Source organism: Macrobrachium nipponense, chromosome 6 (genome assembly GCF_015104395.2).
Source record: "Macrobrachium nipponense isolate FS-2020 chromosome 6, ASM1510439v2, whole genome shotgun sequence".
Classification (NCBI taxonomy): Eukaryota; Metazoa; Arthropoda; class Malacostraca; order Decapoda; family Palaemonidae; genus Macrobrachium; species Macrobrachium nipponense.
Window position 1 is genome coordinate 79,517,028 of NC_061108.1, and position 12,194 is coordinate 79,529,221.

At 45.2% G+C, this 12,194-nt stretch overlaps 1 protein-coding gene across 1 annotated transcript in view; it reads left to right on the forward strand.

Moving 5' to 3' along the window:
- The window catches only part of LOC135216396 (transmembrane protein 50A-like), a 63,595-nt gene that overhangs the window by 34,807 nt on the left and 16,594 nt on the right, over nt 1-12,194 (forward strand). The window lies entirely within an intron of this gene.

Sequence of the window (12,194 nt, forward strand, 5' to 3'; positions counted from 1 at the left end):
GTAAATTTTTTGCTGTTATGTATATTATTATTATTACTGGGTTCGACCTGTGTCGGCCGGTGAAATGTTCCTGTAGCACACATTTTTAGGTATAAATAGATGCTAAATATACCAGAGAAAAAAGCTATATGGAATGCTGGAGTTACTACCTCCAGCTCGCTCACCCATATAGGGTGTCAGTATAGCACAAGGGCAAGTGGAAGCAACTACCACAGATACTTTGCCAATTAGAAGTTTCCTCTCAAAACCCCTCTCTAGATAGGTGCCGTTTCAACGTCTACCTTCCGCTCGCTGCTACTACTACTTCTGCCTGAAACCTACATTCCTGATTTACCACTTCTAGTGTTAGCACGCGCTATTTTTCGCTGTCCCCAGGAAGTGTTTTTGGCGAAGCATGTCTTCTCAAGAGCTCTAAGCTTCTTCATCTAAGTTGAGTATTCCATTTATCGTTTTTGAATCTCGTTGGGGCACGATGCATCCAATTTTGGCCCTTTATTTAAGTCCTTTTGTTCTCATGAACCGGGTATGAGGCTCTTTCGATCCGCCATTTTGGGTGCACGACTCGCGGCGTGCGTGATTATCTCAGTTTTCATCTCGTGATGTATTTTGTCCAACGTTTAGCACTTCACTATTTAGGCTACTGTTTTCGTATTCTTTTTCATTATTCTCGCTCCTGTCAATTTCTGGAGCCTTATTTTTCGGGTTTTATCCTTACGTCTTTAGCCTACTGTAGGGCCCATCTCGCTCCTGACGTATTCTGAGGCCTTCCTTTTTGTGATTATCTTATGTTTTTAGCCTTTTGGGGCACCTTTTCGTTATCCTCAGCCCCTCAGGAGCGTGTTAGTTTCCCTTCGTGCGTACAGTTATTTGCTTCATACGTTATGCATGAGTATTGTGTTTTTTGGCATTCTAGGCTAGCCTAGCCATACGCCAGTTTTTGTTGGGAGTGGAAGATTCCTCTCTCTCTCGCGGTACTCATGCATGTATATTTTTAGTGTAAGTTTCGATTATAGTCAGTAATGCACTTGATTATATGCACTCATTTGATAAACTATTCAAATAATTGTTTTATTATTGATGAGGTTGGAAGTTCTTCACGATGGTCCTTCCCTGGCCATCCGACCAGACCTAGGCTAGGTTTTGGAGGGTAGGCCAGGCGGTCTCATATATCCCTCCACCCTTGTGGCCCCTTTTACTGCCACCCGACCAGGCAGATAGGTTTGCTCAGAGGGTGGTCCAGGACAGAGAGTCTCTCTCTTGTCATGCTTGTAGGGCCTAGACCTATCATACCTGACCAGATCGAAAGATTCAATTTTGGAGGGTTGAGTTAGGTTCTGTCCGTCCTCTTCATGACGTCCTTTTTGGGGCCACACTAGCCTACCTGACCAGATCTGTACCGATATCGTAGGGTTAGACTGGGATCTTACCTGGGTGCGTTCCTCACCCCCCCCCCCCCCCCCCCCCCCCCCACCTTTTTGCAGTTCTTCCAGTAATTCCTCATCAATTATTTTATGATTTGTCTTGTTGAGTGTAGCCTGGGCCATTGCCCCCTTTAGGGTGTCAGTTGGCCTACCGTCTTCTGCCCCCTTTAGTGGTAAGGGCTAGTTACGGCTCCCGAGAGGTGGTTGGTGGCACTATCGGGGTTTGCCTGTTGGCCAGGCGATCACGACTCGTCCACTCCTCAGACACTCCCCCCCCCCCAACCAAACCCCTGTCCCGGACTCGTTCCAGCGCTGCCTAGTTAGCTCGCTGCCAAAGTAATCCTACCGATGAACGACAGCTAGAGCGTAGAGCTTAATCCAGGGGATTAGTCGGAGGAGATTGGGTGATTGGTAGATTATGTAATCTCTATTGGTATGTCTCCGGGCCTGTGTGTCCTCTGGCGAGGTGGGGTCTACCATCACACTCGCCAGTAGGCTATATGCCAGATTGTACATAACACTGTTCCGCCGCTCTGTTTTCCGTACTCCTCTTTGTTATCGCTGCTTCCCCACTCCAGTGGGAGCGGTACTGGGCTTAGAGCTGCGTTTCTAATTGACTTGGAACTGCTTCTCTTCTCCAGTGCGATCAGACTCAGGCCTAGGTTTTACCTATTTTCCCTGTTCTGCTCGTATCAGCCCAACCCCGTCGGTTTTACCTATTACGTATGATAACAAGATTATGGATTTAGGAGTAGGCGGAGACATTCAGAGATTAATGTTAAGAAAATGTCCAGAAGATGACTACGATCCTGGCAATTTCATTTTTTAGAACTGTTTGAAAAAGGCCTAGCTGCTAGTACCGTTACTATGACTAAATCTGGCTTGAGGAAGATATTTCAGTTTGGCTTTAATATTGACTTGACAGATTCGTACTTCTCGTCTATCCCTCGAGCATGTGCTCATCCGAGACCGGTGGACTGTCCTCACACGGTCTCCTGGTTTTTAAACGATGTACTCAGGTTGGCTTCAGATACTGATAATGAATCATGCTCATATATAACATTTCCCAGGAAAACATTATTTTTAATGAGTCTGGCCTCAGGCGCCAGAATATCTGAACTGTCGGCTCTCTCTAGAGAACCAAATCATATTGAATTCCTCCCGCCAGGAGAAGTTCTTCTCTCCCCAGATTGGAAATTCCTAGCAAAGAATGAAGACCCACAAAACAGGTGGTCTCCATGGAAGATTGTACCTCTCCCACAGGACCCATCATTATGTCCTATCGTTACATTAAAATCTTATCAGGGCAGAACTTCTGAAAGGTCTTCAGGTCCTCTTTTTATTAGAGAAAAAGGTGGAACCTTTTCCTTGAAGGGAATCAGAGAACAAATTCTTTATTTTATTAAACAAGCCAATCCGTATTCAGTCCCTCATGTCCATAATATGAACTTTGAGGATCTTATAAAATATATGGGTTAGAAATCCCTGAAAGTATTTAAACGCCAATATCTGAAGAATTTAGAGGCCCTTAAATATTTGGCAGTGGCTGCAGGGTGCATTGTCTCCCCTGAGACAGCCTAGTTTTTGTAACTATGTTTGTATTCTATTATTTTTCTATTATTTTTTCCTTTTGTTACTCACTCTCACCTACCTGCCTCGCTTGTATTCCCTGCCTTTCTGCCTTGTGTCCCGGTCTGGATTGCTCATCAACCCACTCCTGGACATGTACATAGTTCATAATTATTTTTTTTTTTATGTTCATTACCTGTTGTTTGTCCCAGGATAGTATAGATTTGGTCATATTTGATACTTTTTTACCATTTGTAACTTGCTATTCTTACTTTGGTTATTAAAACATAATTTTAAGAAAATTTTTTATATTGCAATACACCCCCTGAACACCTGAATAAGCCCTGGTCACTTACCAGCCCGAACCCTCATTTATTAAAATTTATCCAAAATCTTTTGGTTAAAATAAAACGATCAGTGTTGCCATCTTCTGGCAAACACCCTCGTTACCTATTTACCAGCCCCACCGCTGGTAGCCTTGCCTCACGGCCGGTCACACCTGCCCTCTCACGTCAATCACTTATCGTTCGCTGGTGGAGTACGGACGTATCCACAGCGAAACTTCTTTTTGGTCTTGCCCTTCCCCTCATTTGCACCGTTGAATTGATTAAATTTGGTGACGAATTACGCTTTCCTTTGGATTACGGTTTGAATTGCTCTGTATACCTTATCATTAGACATGGATTCGGCTAAAGATGAAACAACACAGGCTATGACAACGACATCAACTTCTGCCATCCTCGGCCACGAACATCACAGAAAACGACGAGCGGAAAACTTCAACGACGTATCGTCTTTGCCAACAATGCAAGAAGAGGATGAGTACCCTAAAGACACGACAGTCACTCATTATGCGTAAATTGTAGGCCTGTCCAATGTAATGTGAAGACTATGTGTAGAATGTCAAGAGTGGTCTTTGGAACAATGTTAGGGTATCTTAAACTAGGAAAGGTCTTGTATCAAGAAGTAAACGTAGGCAGGAAGAGTCTAATGTAGAACAAGATAGAGATTTAGAGGCAGTGCTTTTTAAGAAACTTGAGAGTAGGTTGACATCGAGTATGACGTCTCTGTTTACTGATTTCATGTCAAGGCTGAGTGAAGATAGATTAAGCAATAGGGATACTGAAAGTACTAATCGTTCTTTTCCAGCTCCCCTGCCTGTTCCAGAACCAGCCCTAACCGGTGCTGGGGGTTATGAGGATCCGCAAGCCCACAGGGCAGGATCCGCCGTCCCCCTGGCGCGGAGCAGGCAGAGTTAGTAGCAGTTTCCCCTTTAATCCCTAACAAAGATGGTAAGTTTATATCAGAATTAGGAGACAAAGTGACAGATAAGAAAATAGCACCAGGTGTGGAGGAAAAGATCTCTTTAGCCTTAGAACAAAGACCAGAAGTAAAGATGACCAGGGTTCTTTCGCCGCTCGATCCAGCGGATTGTATTTTTCCCTCGGGTCTATCATCCCGGGGAAAAACAGATAAAGATATTAGTAAGAATGTAATTCAGATCCTCGTCCTACTAAATAAATTCCGTTCAGGGAGGATTATTCCTTTCGTTGCTTCTCGAGTTTCCGTTCGGAGGGTCCGGGGTGGGTTAACCCTAGTACCTTCGGGTATGGGGTTAGATCAAGGGCTAAATATAGCAGAGTACAATGCTAATTTTCTCGGGGCTATCACAAGGGTATAGAACTCTAGTTAGGCAGTGTTTTCTGATGAACTACAGTGACATCAGAAATCACGTGCTTAAGAATTTTCCTGAATTTGAAGATGATCTTAGTTTTGATTTTCAAGGTGGAGATTTTCAATTTATTAGGCTCTCTTTAAAGAAGATGAATGAGGGATGTAGCCCTTCTGAATCTATGTTTCAACTTCCTTCCTCTCTCCTCCTCCTTCTTCTTCTTCTTCCTTTTCTGTTACTTCTTCGGAACTGATATCTGCTATGCCTTCTGGGTCAGTAGGGTTTCTATTTCTCCTTCTTCTATGTTTCTACTTTCTGAGGGTTCTTCGACTTTTTTCAATTCCTTTCCTAGTAGTCGGGGGGGAGCATCTGATTTCCGTATTCCTTGTTCGGATGGTGTCAGTGGTCAGGTGATTTGGTCGGATAGTACGGACAATGTATCTGTTAGGATGTACCCTTACTCTTCAGTCGTTCCTAAGACTGATACGACATATCGACAGGGTTTGGGGGTTCTTTGAGCTCACTGCGCACAACCCGAGAGTCAGGTTGGAATACTGTATGACTGACAGTAACATGGCTAGCTCGTTGGCAAGGGGGGTGGTAGGAAGCATGAACGTTGGTTTTTCGTCAGGGCAAAGAGACAGCACTGACAGTGTAGGTTTTATCATCAACCTCCGTACGGGGGTTCATTGGGTTCGAATATCCTTCCAGATTCAGGTATTGCTCTCTGGTAACATTCACATAGGTTCTCGGGGTACATTAGCTATGACGCAAGGCAGAGTGGATAGAGTACTGAAGGTGCCAGATATGGCGGTAGGAGTAGCGGAGATAAAGACAGTAGCTGCGGGATGGTCAACACTCCATGGTAGGTAATATGACTAATGTACAGGCAGGAAACATACAAACACAGGTAGCAGGGCAAGGACAGGAAAGGTGGAAGGGGTAAGGACAGGAGAATTTTTAGGTGTTCAGGGCTGCTTGGCCGGGAGTATCTGGCAACCAGAGGGTGGGCGGAGCCGAGCGCGACTGTTGCGTCATCGAGAGGAGACGCGTATATGACGATGCCGAGTTCGTCTGCATTCGGTAAACACTGCACCTGATAGACAGTCTGTTGGTTTCAAGACTAGTTCATTGGGACAGTAGCTCACCTGAAGCTGTTGACAACACTGCCGGTCTGGCAGAGTGTCGATACGCCTCGTCATCCACCTGTGCCTATTGACGATTTTCTTGGCTGGCGGAGGGAGGGGGTTGGTATAAGTGAAAAGGGTTGAATTTATCGGTAGGTTTTAGGAGATGTTACAGTCCGCTTCTAGACAGGGCGAGCTCGGCTCTTGGACGTAATCCAAGAAGACGAGTTGGATGAAGACACAGCTGCTGTTGAGGATCTTTCGAGTCAAGTGCGTGACAGCGAATACAGCAGGATGATTCATTTCATCCAGGATATTTTCCCGCAGGCAAAGGGAGAGGATCAACCGTTCCAGCAGAGTCATTCAGTTTTCGAGGAATTATATGCTACTAAACCTCCCGTAGTGTACTCTTCGAACAAACTTCCTTGGTTCGGGAGAGTCGAACAAGCTCTGAAAGAGGCGGACAAGAGACTAGCTTCAGTGGTAGGACTTAATAGGCAGACTCGGCGCTCCTTCCTCCAAGGAAGGCGTTGTATGGAATATCTGGGAACCCTTCGTCAGGGATTCGGGTTCCTCTCAATGAATCTATTGAGGGTTAATTCCTAGATCTCTGGCTTCATCTAGGCTCGTTAGTGTTTCTCTGAAGGAGGCAGCTGCCTTGGAAAACGTATTCAGGAATCAGACGGAGGCCTTGTCACACACAATGTGGACTCTGTCTGGCTGATGGGGTTCTTGAAGAAGGATGGTTTTTGTTCCTTCAGACCCTGGACTGTTTTTGATAACCCTCATCACTTCAGTTTCCATGGCCTGGCACACCAGGCAAATTGTGTGGCAGGGTGTACGACATTCATTGGTAAGAAAAGGCGAGACCTTTACCTTAGTCATGCCCCTGCCCCCGCATTTCCTGGATCTACAAAAGGAAAAGGTTTTGTCCCGTTCTCCAATAACATTGACGAGTTCGTTATTCGTTTTTAACGAACAGAAGTGACCAATATGATGAATTTTGTATCATCAACCTCAACAGTGGAGTCTCAACAAGCATTGATCAGGGTGGCAGCGCAAGGAGCTAGATCTCCAAAAGGAACAAGGATGTCGTCTCCAGGTAAGCGGCGAGCAGATTCTCGTTCTCCTTCTAGGTCTCCAAAGAAGGTTAGATTCGCGAAGAGGTCGGCTCACTCGACTTCCTCGAAGACAGGAGCTTCGAGGAAGAATTTTCGCAAATAGGACACCACTCTCGGGAATACCAGTAGGGGGGGGGGGTTGCCTCTCTCAGTTCACCGTCCACTGGAGAGAGTACAATGCAGACAGTTGGGTTTTGAAGGTGCTGGAGAAGGGGTACAAGATTCCTCTTTGTTCGGTTCCTCCACTCTCCAAGACACCAATTCGTCTGCACAGTTATGCTCCTTCATCCATCAGGGGTATAGCTTTAGAAGAGGAGATTCAGGCTCTAATCCAAAAAGGGGCAATAGAGCCTGCTCCCCCAACCCCAGGGTTTTACAGTCGAATTTTCGTCACAAAGAAAGGGGCGGGTCAGGGTCTTGGAGACCCATTATAGACCTATCAGAGCTCAACAAGAGGGTGAAATGTACAAAATTCCACATGGAAACCGTGGCTTCAGTGTTGAGGTCAGTTGAAGAAACGATTGGATGGTGACGTGGACCTCAAGGATGCGTACCTCCAAATTCCAATTCATCAGGAGTCGAGGAGGCTCCTTCGTTTCTCGGGTCCTCCTGGGTACCTTCCAGTTCAAGGTACTTTGCTTCGGGCTGACCACGGCTCCTCAGGTCTTCACGAGAGTGATGTCTCCAGTTTCAAAGATAATGCACAGTCAAGGTTTTCGGATGAGAAGATACCTGGACGACTGGCTAATTCAGGCGGACTCCAAGAAAGAAGCAGTAAGAGCGACAAGCTTTTTGCTGGATTTATGTGTGAAGTTGGGTATATAAGGATAAACGAAGACAAGAGCGATCTTGTACCTTCACAGGAGAAGACTTATTTAGGGATGAGGATTCAGACGCCTCTTTTGAAGGCTTTCCCGACCTCAGAGAGGGTCGAGATGTTACTAGGCCAACTGGAGGAGTTCAGGTCGACAAGAGAACAACCAGTTTCGGAATGGCTAAGTCTCCTGGGGAGAATGTCCTCTCTCTCCCTTCTGGTTCCTCGTCTCGTCTACGGATGCGGTCTTTGCAGGCATGTCTCAGGAATCGCTGGGACTTTCGGGACAAGAGTGCAGTGATCAGCTGGGACGATTCTTGCCGAGAGGATCTTCGGTGGTGGTCAGAAGAACATCATCTGACCACCGGTGTAGAGTTAGACCTTCCGATTCCGGACGTTCATCTGTTCACAGATGCCTCGGATCAGGGTTGGGGAGCAATCCTGGAGGGAGCTCAAGCCAAGGGCCTTTGGAGGGATCCGGATCGGAGAGAGTCCATAAATTTCAGGGAACTCAGGGCGGTAGAGGAGGCATTATGCAACCATTCGAGGAACAGGTGTTAAATCTTACAGTGGCCTTGTTTTCAGACAACTCCACAGCATTAGCATACCTGAAAAGGAAGGAGGTACAAGATCCTTCAATCTGAAGGAAGTGGCACAGAGAATTTTAAGATGGTGCGAGACACACAGGGTAAAGATTCTACCACAATTCATCGCAGGCAAAAGGAATGTGGTGGCAGATGCCTGAGCAGATCAAGGGAAGTTCTGGGGGCAGAATGGACCTTGGTCCAGGAGGAAGTAGACCTCCTTTTAAAAAGATGGCCAGCAACGATAGATCTTTTTGCCACGAGTCAGAACCACCGACTACCGGTTTACTTTTCACCGGTGACGGATCCTATGTCAGCGGGAACAGACGCGATGTTACAGTCATGGGACAGGATGCAGGTGTATGCGTTCCCTCCTTTCGGGCATGTTTGGATTCAGGTACTGAGGAAACTCATGGACTGTTCAAACACTCAGATGACCCTAATCGCTCCTTTCTGGCCTCAAAGATCTTGGTTCCCGGTTTTTTTATCTTTCTACAAATGCTAATAATGCCCCCAGTACTTCTTCCTCACAGAAAGGACCTTTTAAGACAGCCACATTTTCATCGGTTCCACCAAAACCTTCGAGTGCTAAGGCTGGCTGCATGGAGACTATCCAGCGAGCAGCAAGAGAAGCGGGTTTTTCACGAGGAGTGGCTAGACAGCTTACTCTCTGTCTAAGAAATTCCACAAGAAGACTATACCAAGTGCGGTGGGCCATGTATAGAAGTTGGTGCAGGTCGCAGGGACATACCATTTCCAGTCCTACAATTCCGAAAATAGCGGAATTCTTGCTCTTTCTTAGACAAAGGAAGAACCTCTCGTACTCATCAATTGCAGGGTATAGAGCTATGCTTAGTAGCACTTTTCGTTTCCATCTACCTGAAATATCTTCCAGCAGAGTGATTCATGATTTGTTGAGGTCTTTCAAGATTGAGAAGCCAAGGACCCCATCTCACGCACCTCCCTGGAATCTTTCAATGGTCTTAGGTTTGTTGGCGTCTTCAGAATTTGAACCTTTGGAGAGTTTAAACAGGCTGAAGGAACTGACGAAAAAGGTCTCTTTCTGGTAGCATTAGCAACAGCTAGAAGAATAGGGGAACTTCAAGCCATCGCCAGAGATATCTCGTGGGTTGGAGAGGATCTGTTCCTGTCTTACCTTCCCGAATTCAGAGCAAAGACAGAGTCAGAGTCTAATCCTCTTCCCAGGTCGTTTAGAGTTTCAGCGTTGACCGACTTCGTGGGAGGAGACGAAGAAGAGTTGCGGTTATGTCCGGCGAGAGCATTGAGAGCTTACGTGAATAAGACGAAGAAACTGAAACCCAGACCCAGAACCTTATTCGTTTCCCCCAAAAATCCCTCTAGATCGATCTCCAAAAACGCAATCAGCTTTTTCCTCAGGGAAGTCATTCGACAGGCAATAACTAAAGGGTCAACTGCTTCAGATAGTTCAGAGTTGACAGGAGTCAGAGCTCATAGCATTAGGGGAATGGCAACTTCGGCAGCTTTCTTAAGAAATTTTTCAGTATCGGCGATTCTGCAGGCAGCAACTTGGAAGTCTGTTTCGGTTTTCACTTCTTTCTACTTGAGGGATGTTCAGTTTCAGTCCGACGAAGGGTTTTTCTTTAGGTCCGTTCGTGGCAGCGGGAGCAGTTATAGGGGATGAATAACCGTTCGTTTATACAAGTCCGTAAATTTTTTTTTTTTTCAGAATTAGGATTAGAGTAGTGAGCAAATATTAGGGATATGTAGGAGGCATTCATAATAGGACATATCACGAGAGGATTCTAAGTATTAGGACAGATAGGAAAGAACAGGTCTAGGCCTATCTTAGGGTATTCTTCCACTTATCAGGCACAGAACAGACAGGCAGGTACAACACTACAGGAGAGGACAGCGCTACGAACGGAGACACCGTTGCAGACGCACCGATGGACGGACACCACAACGTTTTTCTTTTCTCCTCCGTACATGAGAGGCCTAAGGCCACATGGGAGGTCTTCAGTTTCCCTCCATACATGAGAGGCCGAGAGCCACATGGGAGGTCTTCAGAGTCCCTCCATACATGAGAGGCCGAGAGCCACATGGGAGGTCTTCAGATTCCCTCCATACATGAGAGGCCGAGAGCCACATGGGAGGTCTTCAGCTTTCCTCTACTCAGGTGAGGCACATAGCCACCTGAGAGGAAACAGGTTTGTATCCCTCCTGCACTCAATGAGTTTTGACCTTTAGAGTAGAGGTGCAGAGTCTTTCCCTCCACACATGGGAGGCCTAGAAGGCCACACATGGGAGATTAGTTTGGACGAGGGACAAAGGAACTTGAGACTGACTCGGGTACTCGTCTCCAAATGCATTCTGGTAAAGAAAATGAGTCGGGTGAGTGCTTAACCTCTTCATTACCGAAAGTTTGTTTGGAGGTAGGTGGGTACCACCATTCAAGTCTACTACACCGCACCGGGTGCATAAAGGTGGTACGCATAGTACCACCAAAACTCCTCTTTTCAGATAGGGACTTCCAATCATTCTGTAATTTCGGTTTGAAGAGTTTGGAGCAAAATAAACAGTATGACACGATGCCAGACGTATGATGAACCCAAAAAAATATTATTACTGCTTATAGTAGTGTGTAGGTGACATGAACTGCGTTTCAACAAAAAAACACAAAAGCAGACAAGCGTAAACATGTAATAACTTCTACCCAAGTATAAAACCAGTTGTATCATCATTTACTGCATTTATTATTTATTCACTTATTACATTTTACAAATAAAAGATATGAACACCAGATAAATGAAGGTAAAAAAAAGCCTTATAGTAACTTTATATATAAAAAACCAAACCAGAGAAAAACGAAAAAGCGATTTTTTCTGAGGACAAGAAACTTGAAAAATTAGTTTAGATACCCCTGATACCCCTAAAGTTGTTTTCTGTGATGAAATGATCTTAGAAAACGTAGAAAATGACATCGACCAATTTTTGAAAGATACACTATAAAATTTGCGATTTCCATATTTATTGGCGGGGCTTTCGCTTTAGTTTTTGCTCCTTTTTTTTTGTTATTACGTGCTTATTTACTGTTCTATTTTGATAATACTTTATGTGCATGTTCCAGGTGCGATATACCAACATTCTGTAAGACCGAATTTCTATTCAAGACTGTAGTTTTCTCACCGACCACCAGTGTCCCTTGTACAAGGGACACTGAGTTTCACATTTTTTTTCATAAAATCAATTATTTTCCCTGTAGGATGATAAAACTAACAGAGAATATGCATTATTATAGTGCTAATAATACCTGATAATTTCATTAGCCTGTCTTGATTAGTGTATTTTTGGCAAATATTTTTACGATCGGCACCCCTCCAAACTGGAGTCACTACCGAGAGATTCAGTTCGGCAGCGAACGCAATGTTTACATTCTGCTCACCCACCCGGTAAAGAAGGGGTTAATTATATTGACTGACAACTGGTACAGTGGAGGGCCGGGCAGAGTTGATTCCCCACCTCCAAATTAATGTTGTTAATCGGGCTTATTCAGGTGTTCAGGGGGTGTATTGCAATATGAAGTTTTTATTGTAAAACTAATATTGTAATACCTACCTGAACACCTGAATAAGCCCTGGTCACTTACCAGCCCGAACCCTCATTTATTAAAATTTACCAAATCTTTGGTTAAAATAAACGATCAGTGTTGCCAATCTTTTGGCAAACACCCTCGTTACCTATTTACCAGCCCACCGCTGGTAGCCCTGCCTCACGGGCCGGTCACACCTGCCCTCTCACGTCAATCTTAACTCAATAACTCTGTATGAGAGGGGAGGAGGGTGGGAATCATTCAGGTGTTCAGGTAGGTATTACAATATTAGTTTTACAATAAAAACTTCATTTT